The sequence below is a fragment of the Saccoglossus kowalevskii genome, chromosome 20, assembly GCF_978046115.1.
Source record: "Saccoglossus kowalevskii chromosome 20, keSacKowa6.1, whole genome shotgun sequence".
NCBI classification, from domain to species: Eukaryota; Metazoa; Hemichordata; class Enteropneusta; family Harrimaniidae; genus Saccoglossus; species Saccoglossus kowalevskii.
Window position 1 is genome coordinate 12,011,173 of NC_140660.1, and position 16,926 is coordinate 12,028,098.

At 37.7% G+C, this 16,926-nt stretch overlaps 1 pseudogene; it reads right to left on the minus strand.

Annotated features, from left to right (window-relative positions):
* LOC100375707 (uncharacterized) overlaps nt 1-16,926 on the minus strand; it is an 80,430-nt pseudogene that overhangs the window by 28,738 nt on the left and 34,766 nt on the right.

The window sequence follows — 16,926 nt, forward strand, 5'->3', positions numbered from 1 at the left end:
AACCACTAGAAGATCAATAAACGAAACGTTATGGAAAAACGGTTTCCGTAATTAAAACGATGTAAAACACTCGCCACAATCAAATTAAATAAAAAAATACAATATGTTTGCTTTTGGATGTCATAATTTTTCTCTCCAGCATTTCAGTACTACTTTTTGTATGTAGTTTTCTGTAATTTGTTTTTGTCTTGGTCGAGGGGCAACAACATCTAGAGTTGACGGCAATCCTTCTTGAGCTAGTTGAATACGTTATCTATGGTTGAGGTCGAACCTACATAATTGCAGCAGTTATAATTACCATTGTTAAAGCTATTGACGTCATTAATTTATTCTTTCAATGGTATTGAATTATTCATGAGCAATATACTCCATTTTTGTATATGCAAATTAAGCTCAGTACAATAGTGCCAGCAATATAATCCCAATTCCAATCCCAGTGTTGCATCCGGTTTCTCGCGGTGATATAATTCGGTAAATATACGCTTTGATGTCTGTTTTACACTTAAGCACCCTCGTGACCTTTGGCCTCGTGACGGTATACATGATTAAACATTCATAGAAGTGAGTTGTATAAAGATAAACCCCACCGGCATCCAATGAGTACAGCTGCCTACGCGCATTGTATTGTCGCGATCGCGAGTTCTTTCTAAAAATAGAACTGACGTAATCAGATGTGTGCAGACGATAAAGTCTTTTTCACCCACAACTACGTTATTTTGATGTTGCTCTTCGGTTCATTGTTGTGAATCCCAAGAAATACTATTGCCTGAACAAATCCCCGGGGTAATTATTTCAACATAACAGTAATTATGAATACGTCTGTCGCTATTTTAGTTTGTATCTACTCTTTAATATGCATGAATCGAACGTCCTCATGAATAATTTATCACATTGACCTAGCAGTACAAAGTATCACCCTTATTGCCGAATTTGTTAGTTCTACCATAGACCCTCCAGTAGACTGTAGACTGGAGGGTCTATGGTTTTACCACGGTTACTGGAAGTTCTTTGAGTAACCGTGGTTTCTACGTTATTAATAAGTCGGTTCGAAGTTATTTTCAACTTGAAGTCGGTTCTAAGTCAGCAATAAGTCACTTTGAAAGTTATTTACGGCCATCCGGAAAAAATGTCGAAGGGGTGCCCCCCAATCAAAAATCAAACGTGGGTTAATAAGTTTTCCCTGGTAACATGTCAGTAACATTTGCCCCTCAAAATGCAGGAAATAGCGTTTCAGAGGATCTAGATTCATCATTTTCCGGGGGAACATGTCCCAGGACCTCTCCAGTAAGATCAGGGAGAGATGGTTAGCAGATAACCCCTATGCAAAAGGTCATTCCGCCGCCTCTGTAACATTCAATTAGTTCGTTATAGTGAAGTGTTCACTATAATGAAGCACATAGCACATTGAGTTCGCCATAAACGGAAGACATGCAATGTGTTCATTATATCAGGAAATTCATTATAAATGTGTCCATGATAATGAGCTTACAATGTAACAAGTTACACAATTAGAACATAGAGATTATTTTGGCAAACACGTATTAATCCAACTTACCTAATGGATTATCGAATAAGTCTTGATCGGGTTGATTGTAAATCTTCATCACAAAGACGAGCATTATGATAAATATTAATGTTGTATTGAAATACGACACATAAAAGGTAGCTCCCAATCCACCGATAAACGTGTACCCACCAATGACTGAAGCTAGTATCATGGCCGCGAGTTCGACGCTGAGGTCATCAACCAGAGTCGTGAGAACAGCAGCTCCACCTTCGAATAAAAAAAAAACAAAAACGTTGGTGATGTACATTTCTTTCAATGAATGGTTGAACCATTCGTTATAATGTTCCACTAACGGATGTGATAAAGGCTCAGAATGAACATGCTTCTGTGCCGTATACTCAACTAACAATGCAATTGTATTTGATCGGGGCGGGAAATGTGAATGCAGGGCGCTTGTTGACCGATGCAGGGCGCACGACAACCTATGCAGGGTGCACGACTTCCTATGCAGGGCGCTGCGCCCTGCTAAAACCCCTTGTGGGTAACACTGGTACGTTGTGCCCTTTACGGCAGCGAAGCTTTGTTTAAAGGGTCGCGTCCTGTTCAATATGGGACTCATAGCGACGTATACAACGCGTGTAAAATACATTGTTTATTTACATGAAATTCGAACACGCGCTGCGCGACGACCACCGCGCTTTAACATTAAGTAACACCGATCACAATGTTGATTTCAGAGATTTGTGGCCTCGCTTCAATAAAACCCCAAATTTATGTACGTGTATGAACGGTCTTGTAAAATATTCTCTGATTTAATAATATTATAATAGGATTGGCAGAGACAAGCAAAAATACTGTCTAATGGCGCGATGCTTAACATACGACCCGGAATTTCAATTTGAGCAGGCAGCGTCTACGAAACGTTAATGAAAAACGTGGCCCTGAAACGGGGAATACCATGTCACCTGACTAATGCCGATCTGCGATGCTCAAAAAAATACAGGTTATTATTCGAAGAAACTCTCCAAAATTTTGTTTTAATTCAAATACATAGATGATGGAAACAATAATTCGCCATCATAGTTTATTACAGTACGTTTTTAAGCCTACAGATTTTGTTTTTCATTATTGTTCTAAAATGAAGTTGGCAAATTGTTCATAACTTTACGCACAATAGGGAAATAATTACCAGTTGATGATCTACAACAGCCTATAAAAGCAATTATTAATATGAAGAATTATGATAATTAATACTTCACCAATATACTCTATAAGCGGGCTAGGAAACCGAGGCATTTTCTTTTATACTACGTTGCTTGTAATCCCTTATGTCAAATCACTGCTAAGTGGTGCCAATGATATAAACATACACACGAATTACTTTCAAATGTTACTCGGAAGTGTTACTCAAGTAAAACAAAATGGTGGCTGTTTCATTAACAAAATGTTGGCTCCCGAAAATTAAGATTTTGTTTCATAAATAATTTTGCTCATAACATCAGATAAATGATAGTTACGGCCATTGCTTTCCAGCTGATGGAAAAAATCGTGACGATTAGATTATATTGTTTGATCCAACAGCATTGCACATAGTGGCAATTTTGTTTAAAGCGGGGGACTCGTCATCTGCGCATGCGTCAGATGTCCATATCGTGTCATTGTTTACAAACAAGCGTCTACTCATAAGCCTCTGCGTTTAGGTGACGACCCTCCCACTTTAACACCAGTTAATTAAATTATAAGCAAAAATGTACAAGATAGATGGTGAGTCAAACATTTTGATTTCTTTTGTTGTTTGTCAATTTTCATTATTCCTTTTTATAGAGTTTATGTGTCAGCCTATAAAGTATTTGAATCGCGTTACAAAAAAACATGTGTGTATAAGCATGGAAGGTACTAACGTTAGTACCTTTCATGGTATAAGCAAGCAACGTGATAATAAATTATATTATTATACATCTGTCACAGTAACGACATAAGTTATAGCGTGACGTAATTTTGTGTTATTTTATGGGGTATTTTCATCCGACCCATGATATTAGGAAATGCGAATTCCAAATATGGAATGATTACGCGCGTAAGCGTTCTCTAATAATAAAAACAAACATGGCTTCCACCAGGGTTTGACCGGGACTCCACACAAAGAAATTCGCTGATTCTGCTCTAAACTTTTTGAATTTCGGCATTCCCATGAATATCCTTGGAAAGGAAAGATGTATAATAATATGGTTATTACGAGGATACCTCAAAGTATGCACTCAGTACGCCGTCACATCGACCTCCGCTGCGTGTCGACCGATCCTTCGTGCATACTTTGAGGTATCCTCGTAATAACCTCATAGTAATAATATTTCTGGGTATGAAGATGGCAGCCATGTATAAACATTACAATGATGACTGTCTGAATATTAAAAAAACACACATTACTGTTTAATTAAAGCGAGGGGGTCGTCACCTGCGCACGCGCGGGAATTGAGTCCCAAGCGACGATAACAACACACGCTAAAACGCAAAGGCTCATGGGTAGCCGCTTGTTTGTAAACAATGACACGCTATGGCCGTCTGACGCATGCGCAGATGACGACTCCCTCGCTTTAAATAGTCACGTGTCATCAAGCAAAACACAAATGGGAGGACACTGATCAATTTGACACGGAGATCCTCCCCAAAAGCGAGGCTCAATTGAAGCATTAGACGACGCACATGTCGATGATTTATGAACACAACACGTGATTTATTTTTATTTTTCCGTTATGTATACATTTATGAGCAGTTTTGCATTGAAACATTAAAACATAAAAAAAAAAAAATTATGTTATAAATTGTGCACATTACAATATAGTTATGTAATTTGATAGCTCGTTAAAGCCATTAGCAAATTTGCGTCGAAATAAATACTGAAAACACAACATATTTAAAACACACAATTTTAAAACTCAATCATTTATTGGAACATTAAAATTGTGTTTAAATCCACGGCATATTGTCTTGTCGTACTGAAACCGGCCCGTGTATTTGTGTCAAGATTTGTTTTGTTGTATAGTGCATACATTTGTGAACGATATCCAGCAAAAATGATGAAACTCGTTTGAATGGATTTAGAGTGAGTGAATCTTGGTATTTTCTGTGGCGTACTGTCGATACAGTTTGTCAATTTTATGAATAGGTTATTGAATCACAAATATGAAAAAGAAAATTCGTTAGAATTAAATAAAAGAAAAAAATAAATTGTGTATATTCTCTTTATATTTCTGTTAAAACCGTAGTTTCAACTTCAAAATGACCCCCCCCCCTATCATATTGCATCAGGATTATGTTGTTATAATTGTATAGTGCATACATTCGAGAACAGTTTCTAGCGACAGTTTTGAAAAACTAAACTTGTTTGAATAAAGTTGAAAACATCTATTTTTTGCCCCAAGAAAAACATTGTAGCATAATCGGGTTTCCTTTTGTCACATTTGCATAGTTCATCTTCTTGTGAAAAGTTTATCGAAACGACCATGAAAAACGAAACTCATATGAATACATTTATACGCTTTTGTAGTTTTCCTTTTGATCGCCGCTAGAGAAAATACGAGTGAGGTTCAAATGAATCAATATTTCCATTTGATTGGCTGATTTAGCAGCAGACAGTATGGACTATGTTTTGGGACGCGGGGTAATACAATAACTAGCGCTAAAAAATCAAATTGAAGGTTATTTTGTAGTTTGTGTTGCATGTGGCTCGTGTTGGACAAAACATCCCCTCCTGCGGGAAATCTCACCCCGAGCCTTTGGGAATTTTAATTGAAATTCACTATATAAGGGGTACTTTTTGAATACCGTTAAAGCGAGAGGGTCTTCACCTACGAACGCGTGGGAATTGAGTCCCACGCTACGGTAACAACACACGCTTAAAACACGAAGGCTCATGGGTAGACGCTTGTTTGTAAACAAAGACTGGTCATCTGCTGCATACACAGGTGACGGCCCCTCCCCCTAATAGTACGCACGTATACACGATTTAAAGCGACGTACACAACGCGTGTAAAATACATTGTTTACACGAACTGCGAACACGCGCTGCGCAACGAACATCGCTTGTTATAAAACAAATTCAGTTCCAATCAACAGAGTTTTTCAATCTCCGCCGTCAGTGCATCCAGTAATTTAAAAACCATTACATTTACGTAATCACGAAAACTACAATTACTTACCTAACATTAACATCGCCGTAACAATGACGTTCGTGACTAGCGCGAACGCGCAAAATACTAAATGTATGCGTCTACCGAACCGGGCCTGGATCACCTGAAGGAACGTCTTGGCGCCAGGGGCACGGATCTTCAATTGTATAGACAAAACAGCGAACATGATAATCTGGACAGTGGCGCCGGCTGCGTACCAAAACGGTCCACTGATTCCGTACTGAAAGAGAGTTACAATAAATGAAATGAGACTACTGTGCATGTCTGAAGCGCGTGGCATTCTGTCCGTGTACGACAATGACGCGAGACCTCGTTCAAAGTCGATTGCCGAAGCACGTGGTCATGCCTACCCGAATCGACTACAAGGCTGCTAGCATTTTTTTGTAAACCAAATCAAACTTCCAATGAAAGCACCTTATATACATGTAAACAAATGTTTTATAATATATGATGATCAAAATCAAAATGGCGAATTTGAAGCCGTACTCGGACACACATTTATCATGGGACCCACAAAAAAGGATGTCGACATTTTGGGAAATGTTACTAAACATAACGATAGAAACATAACGTAACATCGGTATTCAGCCGATCAGTGAAATTTCGAACGCGGTTCACATGTGCGAAAATTGAAATGTGATTTGTAAAGCATTCATGTACATATTTGAGCCTAGGAAAACGATCAACCATGTTATAAAAAAAATATATAAATTTGATATATGATTGATGTTTTAATATATATTTGTTACCATTTGGTGAAGATATATTGATACTTGATATTGTTTCTATTAAAATGCAACCACAATGAAAAATTTAGAGAAATATGATCACGTGTTTTAGTGGTTGCCAAGTAGTACATGGCTGCATCGCATTTGTGAGAAGTGTTAGATACGTGAAGTAAATTGTGTCGTACACATCAAATGTAACATTTACTGGGTGTGGTAAGAAACACAATAAGGCTCACAATCCAATGTTTTTTTCAATATCATTAATTACTTATTTCATACATACCACCGGAAATGTTATATGATGTTTTGTTACAAAATGTAAAGTCACATATTATGCTGGTTCAGAGACGATAGAACACGTAAGATGTCATTGTCCAAATATGGTAAATGACATGTTCCGTCATCGATATGACGTTTCAATGCATCTAATATCCCCGTAACTTGAGGGCCGTAGTTAAAGCGGGAGAGTCGTTGCCTGCGCATGCGTCAGATTGCCATAGCGTGTTATTGTTTACAAACAAGCGTCTACCCATGAGCCTTTGCGTTTTTGGCGTGTGTTGTTATCGTCGCTTGGGACTCAATTCAGGTGACGACCCTCCCGCTTTAAAATTGCCACGCTGGCGATCAGAATTTTGTGAATATCACGAAGACTTGTTCATTTTGACCATTTGCATACAAATAGCAAAGATATTACACGAGATTGATTTATTTTCTACATGCTGCCTCGAGGATGTTGCCATGCTTGTCTAAGCAGATTTAACACATTTTAGCGAATTCTGCACTGTTTCTATTAAATCTCACGCATCGATGCAAACACTCCAAAAACTGCGGCGACAATCAATTCCCTCTGCCAATAAATTGCAAGCAACAAGAGGAGCAGCATCACGCATCATCCTTCAAACTTCAGTCAGGAATTGCAAGACTGTGTACTTCAATTATGACGTCATTATCCTCGTCCCCGAATGTTTTTCTATTCCGGCTTGCCATCATTAAAGAATGCTTTCTCTTCAAATACACACAATTTGATGCTGACATTTGAGTCACAAATAAAAGAACAGATGCGACGTTTTTCTCATTATATCATGAAAATAATTGATACATTGGATGACATCCGGTATTTTAAATATTCTTCTGTGAGGTTAGTAATTTTTGGGTGGATGTTATTCGAGGCGGATTTGGTTATTAAAGGCCCAGGTATACTATAAATACGCTCCTAAACAATAGGGATCATTTCCTTGCTTGTCACGCTGTAGTAAACAGCTCCAGCCAAGCTCCGGTAAAAACGTGGTTTCTCGAACTTACAGGTCGATTACATGTATGTCGTGCCAAAGTGGATGCATGTGACTATGAATATCACAGCAGTGACTGTGTGTAATATTTATGACAATAAATTGTGTGCGAGCTGAGATTTTGGCGGATAAAAGTAAAGAACATGAACCGGGGAAAGGGATGCGCTACTAATTTTGAATATTAACTACTGTCAATCAAAGTCATGTGATGTTGGACCGCTGAAACAGGATGCATCATAGGCTACGCAAGTGATTAACACCATGCATTAGAATAGCCACACCTCCAATTCACACTTGCCCGGGGCAAGTGAATTGGGCCTTTAAGACAATCAAGTTGTAGTGGCTCGCGTGGGATTTGCGAAACCCTGAAGTAACCTAATAAAGTACTGTACACATTTGATGATGGTTATTTTTGATGACGTAAGGGCATCCAGAGGCCATATTCCGCTCTGAATGATCCGCGTTCTAGCCATATTTAAGTGAAAAGAAGCACAATCATTCGATTGTTGCGGAAAGCACTCGGTCCCCGCCTTCCACGCAATACGCGAGATGTTGCAGTGAACGGGAGTTCACCAATTATGACGACACGGTTACCCGGATGTCGCAGACGACCTCAATGTTGTTATACGTAAATCCCAAGTTTCATACAGAAATCACTTGATTCGATTCTGAAAAATGCATTGTCGGATGCAACTTGTATTAAACCTGACATCCCTGCACGTACTTGTAAAACGTGTCTTTTTCGCGAGCATGTCTGTTTCGCGAATTTAGCGAGAGAACTGATTCGCTAATTCAAGATGTCGCAAATGACTTTATTATGATTTCAAAATGGCCGCCAAACAAAGAAATCAACAACGACCAGAGAGATTCGCTAAATCAACATTTCGCTATTACGTAATTTTACCACAATTCGCTAAAATTGCATGCTGCTTTTTCAACATGTTTTACAGTATATCGTAAAGTATATGTACGGTGATGTATTTGTAATTTTGTTCTTCAAGTTGTCCTCTTGATTATTTACCATGCATTTTTTTAGGGGGGGGCAAGGGGATTGTGGCGCCAGTGCCAAAGTTTGGTCAACCATTTTTTTTGTGATCGTGGAACGTGAATTTCTTTTCAAAGTGAGCAAAAATAAATAAATTACAAAATCTCTATAATTGCAATCTTGGGCAGCAAAGGAGCTGGATATTCAAGCGGGAGGGTTGTCACCAGCGCACGCGCGGGAATTGAGTCGCAAGCGACGATAACAACACACGCTAAAACGCAAAGGCTCATGGGTAGACGCATGTTTGTAAACAATGACACGCTATGGCCATCTGACGCATGCGCAGGTGACGATTCCCCGCTTTAAGCTGTTAAAATAGCATGCTGCATATTAGGTCACACAATTTGCAAGAAAGAAAGTGAGTATGCTTGCCATGACCTACATGATCTTCGCTTTCTACCGACTCATGCGTGAATAAAGCGAGACTCCTCAATCGGTGGGATTGCACCAGTGCATCATGGGAAATGTAATTTGCATGCCATGGTTTGACCAGTTGTTTATCCTTTCACCGAAGGTGTTACACTCGTGGTCGACAGTAAAACACCGCAGAGTTATAAAGGGGACTGTGGAAACACTATTCCTGCAAACAGTTCCGGTGTTTCTAGCATCAAAAATGTGTTTTATTTGTTTCCGACAAATAACATTTCTGGAACGCGTGACATCACGGTGAAATCCAACTACATTGTGGCGCGGATCGCTTGGACGGGTTTCATGTTCTCTGCTCGTGATAAGCTCGGTTGTTAAGCATCCTTTTTCAGAGATGTCCGGTGGCCGAGGGGAAGACGTGTAGTGGCGTGAAGCTAGGCGATTTGGTGCCGTACGCGAGCGCCCGTTCTAGTCACGCACGCAGTACGTGTTTACTATAATTTGACATAGTATTTACCTTGCCGTTTATTCGGTGTTATTTGCTTCCATTGTATCGACATTGCAAGTAATGTATTAGACATAGTCAAGAGGCAGGTTAATTTTTAACTAATTCGTTGAAACAATCAACAAATACGTCATTAATATAAATAAAAGGTTCAGTAATCACGTCGAATATTTAAAAACTCCGTTCCTTACTAATTTCTGTCTAGTGTTGAATTTATGTAAGCCACGTACGAAGGTAACCTTGACAACAAAAAAATGCTTTACTGTCACGAACCAGTGAATACGTGGTCCATTCCGATGCATGTACGCTGTGTATCACTTATGCGACCTTTTCAATAACACATGACAACGGTATTAAGATTTTTTTTTTCTCAGATTCAGTTTGTGTTTTTCATATTATTAGTTGAGAAAAATCCGGGAAAGGTTCTATAACTTTAATATTACACTCTGAAAAATGAACGGTTACGCATTTAAGCATGTTTCGCTATTTAAATACAATTCCTTACACCTGTGGACGTCATCCGAGCCACAGAATCGTTTGTGCAAACGACCAATCGGAAAAAAATACCCTTTATTTCTAAACTTGTCGCTCTACTCGTCTGGGTGATAGTTATTATCTCACTGGGTCAGGTCAGGTCAGTTTAAGTTATTATAGAGCGTTTTTAGTGTCACTACTTCTAATGTTTACACTAATATAAAAAAAGATTCTGTTCACTAAATAGCATTGTTATTATAGGAACAAAGTCTCGTGGAATTCTCGATCTCGAGAGATTCCGGATCTGCAGCTGACAAGATGGCGCACGTTTATGCAGCACTGTTGCCTATATATAGTTACGTATCTATAATATCGTCACAGAAATCAAGTTGGTGCGCACGCATCTAATTAGCATAGTCTCGCACACTGTGTTACCAACACATACCTTAGCTGCTACCGTTGATGACTGCAACAGAGTAGCCGCCCACGTCCATTGTGATACAATAGTTGTAGCTGTCAATCCCACCGACACTTTTCCACCTGCGTCGAAGTCAGTGTCCAAATTATCCTAAAATAAAGGATAATATTGCAAGGTCTGTTATCCAATAACGTGATTTACAAATGACGTTACACATACACGGAAAGAAATAACGCGGCCAGGTTACGATGTATAATTACCGTCTACGCGCGCGCATTGAACGACTAATTGTTACTTTAATTTCCCATTATATCATTGCGTTTTTTTCACTATTAGTATATCGGCTCGTTGATACACAGTTTATGCGTGAGACTTTATTTTACGGTTACAATCCCTCATGATAGCTAGAGACCCTGAAATATGAAGCGTTCCAGTCGTCACGCAGCGCGCACTCAAAATGCGTGTAAAACGCGTTATGTAAATAGTCTGCAACCAATCACGATCCATGTATGATATATAGTAGATAATATTTGGTAATCGTAGTAACTATTAAAAATAGCTAGACGTTTCGAGCAATGGCTCTTTATGAAGCGTTCCAGTCGTCACGCAGCGCGCACTCAAAATGCGTGTAAAACGCGTTATGTAAATAAGTCTGCAACCAATCACGATCCATGTATGATATATAGTAGATAATATTTGGTAATCGTAGTAACTATTAAAAATAGCTAGACGTTTCGAGCAATGGCTCTTCATCGATAGCATAGAAGTAAATGTTTTTTTGTTTATTCTATGCTATCGATAAGGAACCATTGCTCGAAACGTCTAGTTATTTTTAACAGTTATTTAAATATATCATATTTATCGGTCCGAACAGCGTTTATTTATTAACTATTTTTAAGATCCATGTATGACGCGAGCTTCACCTGTATTTGAACGAATTTTGTCGTCTCCGTAATCCTGCATATAAATCATTATCCGTCTTTTTGAAACTAATTGGGCATTTCTAAACATAATATACAGACAAGCCAATTTAAATATAATTTAATAAGTAGATTTAATTGTTCATTTACCTTGGGATGTTTTGTAAAGTATAGTTTTACATTAAGGTATTTTAATTAGTTAATTAGGAAACCAAGATGACCTCTCTTGTCCACAAAACTATATATTTTTGGAAAGCTTATTGTATGAATTTTAAAGTTTTGTTAGTATTTTTTTATGGACACTGTAGTTTGAAATATGCAAAAAAATGTGCCTTTTTGGTCAAAAGTGATTTAAAAAAATAGCTCCTAAACCATGCTTCTGTTTCCTGTCAAAATTGGTTTATGGGTACATCTGCTTACTATGACGAAAGTGCCGTCTTCAAAACTGTCTACCAGTTGTCAATTTTGCAGGGCAGCAGCTCAAATTTCACCACTTCAAGTTTATGCATAGATTAGCACCCAGGCTAGTTGTGTGTACGATTGTTGTAACACTGTTAAACTAAAAACAATGCCCGACGGCGTTTTGAAGATAAACACATTGTCAATCATTTGTGAAAATTTCAAAACAAATGGTCAAAGCGTCTAGGAGCTATTTTTTTAAAGTTCTGGGATGTGCTAATGTGCATAACAATTTACTCAGTAAGAAGTTTGCTAATGCTCATAATTAAAATGGCTGTAACAATTCCAAATTCAAATGTATTATCGTTTTGTTAAAAGTTAAATATAGTGCATAATATGGAGATCTCGTCATTTCGTTTTTTTTACCATGTTTCTTTTTTATTATTTATGTACAGCCTTGCTATATCTTGCTAAGCATTCAAAAGAGAGAATGTTTGCACCTGTTATCTATATTTTAAAATCGTCTTTTGAGTATGTTCTATTATTCACAATTCTACAAAATGTTAACAGTCTATAGCCATTACTGTTTGGATAATAATTATAAGCAAAAAAAAAAATCACTCCCAAGTGCCCACGAACCTGCATCTCTCATCTCTCTACCTTAAGTAGGTCAGATCACGAAATTGACAACTCAACACGTTTTTGATATCATAATTCCGCACTTTGCACCCGACACTTTGGCGTCAAGCAACACACATGCTGTAAAACGGAATAGGGTTTTTGTAGTTTCTAGAACTCGAACTTCAATTTAAAATTGGGTAGTGATGTGTTTGGGAGAGATGTACTTATACAAACACGATAAACTACAATGACTTATATGGTGGATTTGATGATACTCAGACATCAAGTGACACTTACACACGCAAATGGTATATTTCAGGTGCGAGATTGATTTCAGAGACTGAATCAGCATAACATTGGATCTTCATTCCATCAATACTTGTAGCTCAATTGGGGAATATACTAACAGCGTGGAAGCCGTATCGAACTTAACACGACGTGATTCATTCGCGCTTTATCACTAGAAAACAGAATTAACTATCCGTGTACCGGTAATTGCGTTCTAATAACCGTCCCATGTCACTGTAATTTACTGTTATTCAATACATTATATAAATGTATATACACTCAACGAACTTTATTAATTTTACTTTCAACATTAATAGTCCGTCGACATGTTTGTGTAAAACATCAGCCCCCCCCCCAAAAAAAACACGCACATAAACAAATCCTCCCACGTGCGTACGACTAATTGTCTGAATTTAATTTCACCATATGTGTTTATTCGATCATGAAATTTCAGTAAATAACCATGCATGACGATATACCATGGCAATTCCAATTACGTAAGCATTTAATATATGTATTCGTATTTTATTAAAGCGCGGTGGTCGTCGCCCAGCGCGTGTTCGAATTTCATGTAATGTATTTTACACGCGTTGTATAGGTCGCTATGAGTCCCATATCGAACAGGACGCGGCACGACGACTGCCGCCCTTTAAGTATTGTAGGCCACTGGCCTTATATACAAGAACAAGTTCATAAAAACAAAGGAATGATCATGCCATCTTAGTCAATCTTTGAAATAATACTGTCTGTTAATTTGAAACCGTAGAATATATACTTTGATAAAGTATAAATGGGGTTATGAGAATTCAAAAGTGAAATAAATTGTATAAATGATGTGTATTTGTAATAGCAAGAGGGAGAAACCTTTCTCTCAAAAGTTTGTATACGGGACATTCGCAACTAAAATGATATTCCTCGTCCACACTCTGTGAAATGTGTAAAATGCAGAATGTTCTTTCTCTGGGAATGTTTTTTTCCGTCTTCCCACTCTTCACGCGCAATCTGTAACTAGAAACACGAAACCCGCATAGAAATCTTCTAAGGAAATCCTTATTAATAAAGGATAGACTTTTTTCTAAAACCAGATTATTTTTTTTTATGGAAAACATATGTGCCAAGCTTGGAAGAGGATTGCAGACTTATTGACCATTATTGGGCAGCATTCAAGTTATCGGACGATCTTTGTTTAAAGGAGACAAAAGGATGCAGACATATTTACCAGGTCACATCGAGACGAAAACTAAACAACAGTTCCTTTACATTATATGCCAAGTACTTGTAACCTTTTTAGTATATACTTGAAAAAAGAAGTATGAACTTTTGCAATATTTTCTCCAGCATGGAACCCAAAAATATCACTAATATGTCGTTCGAATTTGTCCCGACCAACAGCATCTCAAGCTATGTAAATGAGGTTAAAATACTCAATATAAATACACACATTTGACACATACACATTCTGAAATGAACACCACTGTCACATACATGGTCGTTAAATTCCATTAGTATTTTCAGTGTGGGCGTCAATTGTGTGACAATCTCGCATATCACACCAGCTGCGTTCCGTCAGCCATTAAATGGTTAGCATAGATTATGTATCGGTGCATGCACTCTGTAATTCCCGTAGTAATATCCTGCGTGCGCTGTGTTAGTTCTTTGGCCATTAGTCGCAGTATAAATACACGGCAAAGAGTAACACAGTGTGTCTCACAACACGAGATAGAAAATAAAACGTTCGAGCCACTATAAATATTTCTGCTGGGGAAGATCACAACAAGGACTCTTTCAGATTACGGCTCTCTTTATTAGACGAATGAGTTTACAAGGTTTCAATACAAAATGTTACCACTATCTTTTGAAAACCTTTCATAAATATGCTTTCAGTGCCCCACGTTTCGCAGAATATATATGGTTTCAATGCGCGATGACTTAGTAAATATGCGTAGTTCTTCTCAGAATACGAGTCTATTTATCTGATATACTTTTATGTATCTGCACCGCGGGAGAATAATTACAGCCATTGTTATTATATATAATTTCAGCTGGGTGTGATATTTTTTCCCCCGAGTGATTTTAACACAAAACTATCCAGTGACATCGAGGCACCTTTTTTTCACAGGTTTGTAAGATTTGTAAGATTTGCCTGTACATTTTAGTTATGCTTAACGTAGTCCCGTTCTTGACATGGTCTCATAACCTTGTGACATAGTTGAAAATATAATCATACGTTCTGCGGTGAAATATTATTGAACCTTTCATCCATACCTACCGTATTAGTAGGTTACCCCAGTTCCAAGTATTTGTATTCCTAAATATAACCGCAATATGCCGTTATGAACTATTGACCTAGAAAGCAGGTCGAAAGCATAACAGGTTAAGTATTCATTAATTGTTTTTCGTACTAAATTAATTTTTAAATTGGGTATGAATTTTTTAATTTGAGAAATAATAGCGTAGGTGAAAACATTACGCTCCTAATTTACGCTTCACGTAATTTGTAATTGTAATTTGTAATTTATTCATTTAGAACAGTACATCCATAAATGTTTTTCATGCACAGCATATAGATATAAAAATTAACATAGAATTAAACAAACCACTGTAAAAATGACAGAGAACACAATAAAGAAATAGGGTATAAAATAAAATGACTACGAAATAATATGATAAAATTACAATAAAAGAAATGACAAAAACATAGCAGTCCGAACAAAACGATAAAATGCATAAATGGGGTAAAATATGAATTGACAACAAATTACTAAGATAAAATTATACAATATTATTAGCAGCTGTAGATGCGCGATACACCTACATTTCTATTGTTATGTATGTATGTTCTGTGTTGATCTTACTGACCAGACTTTAATAATTACGTTCACCACAGGCATTAATTGTTGTATTCACGCTTGGAACGGTGGATACCGTGTAGCACTACGAGAAGCAGTATTAACATTTCTTTCTTACGGACGGACGTGAAAAGCAAGGAGCCAAAGTCTGCGACAGTGATGGGGAGCACATGTCGCGTTCCTATTGTTATTGCTGTGAAACACACTGTTATTTTATGTGGTGATTATTGCCGCATATCACACGATTTGATTCGTTAAATTACTGACTAAAATAGATATTAAAGAAGAATTTTTTTGACAGGAAATACTGTTTAAGTGTACATATGATTACTATACAAAACTACGTGGCAGGCTTGTGAATTTAATCGTTCATCGACTGCGCCATTGTAAGTCAGAATCAAATGCTACCTATGAGAAAACAATCACTTACGCCGTTCAGGGCATACATGCGCAAGGAAACAACCCCCTGTTATTATTTCGCGAGACTGGAACCGATATTTTTTAATACGATTATCACGACAATTCTATGAATCACAAGATATTGCATGAATGACATGTTTTGAAATCGAATGGATTGATAGAGATTAACCTTGTACATTCTAGATACTAGATAGATCATAAAGATAACACATTGTGCTGTCTCGAATTTATTTAATGTGTTGTTTTTTCATTAGGTCTGTAGAGTAACGTTTCGATTGACAGCTTCGTATGGACGGCGTGAATGGACAACATGCTTGCAACTCCTTATAAACAGTTTACGATTTACATGCAACACACATCTATTTATTATTCCTTTATCTACGTGATAATAATAGCTAAGTACGAATATCAGTAATAATGACGCCAAGAAATTATATGACCCCCCCCCCGACCTTTGTGACAACTCACGGAGATCGCACTATTTCCCGTTACCATGAGCATTAGATGTCATTTATATCGAATCTGCATCGTTGTCATTTCCGTATCAGCGGCGTTCCCGTGAATGCAAAAAGATGATTGGATATCGTGAACACACTATTTTAAATTGTTATCGGTATTGCCTTTGAATCCTCCGCGCAAACGGTGCGCCGCATGATCTCCGACATTTTGGATTTAGGTAATTTGAATTGAGCTCATACGAGTAGGTGACGTAGGCTGCTTATCCGGCCATGAACCAATGAGAATTACTAGGCGAACAACAAACACGCATCGAAATTGTATGAGATAGCATTAGAATCGATATAACTCATGAAAAAAGCAGTTGAAATGGTTAATCGTTGATTGAAAAAGATGAGAGTTAAGGAGCGGTAGTCGCGCGCTACGCATGCGCGAGGTATATGGGTCTCAT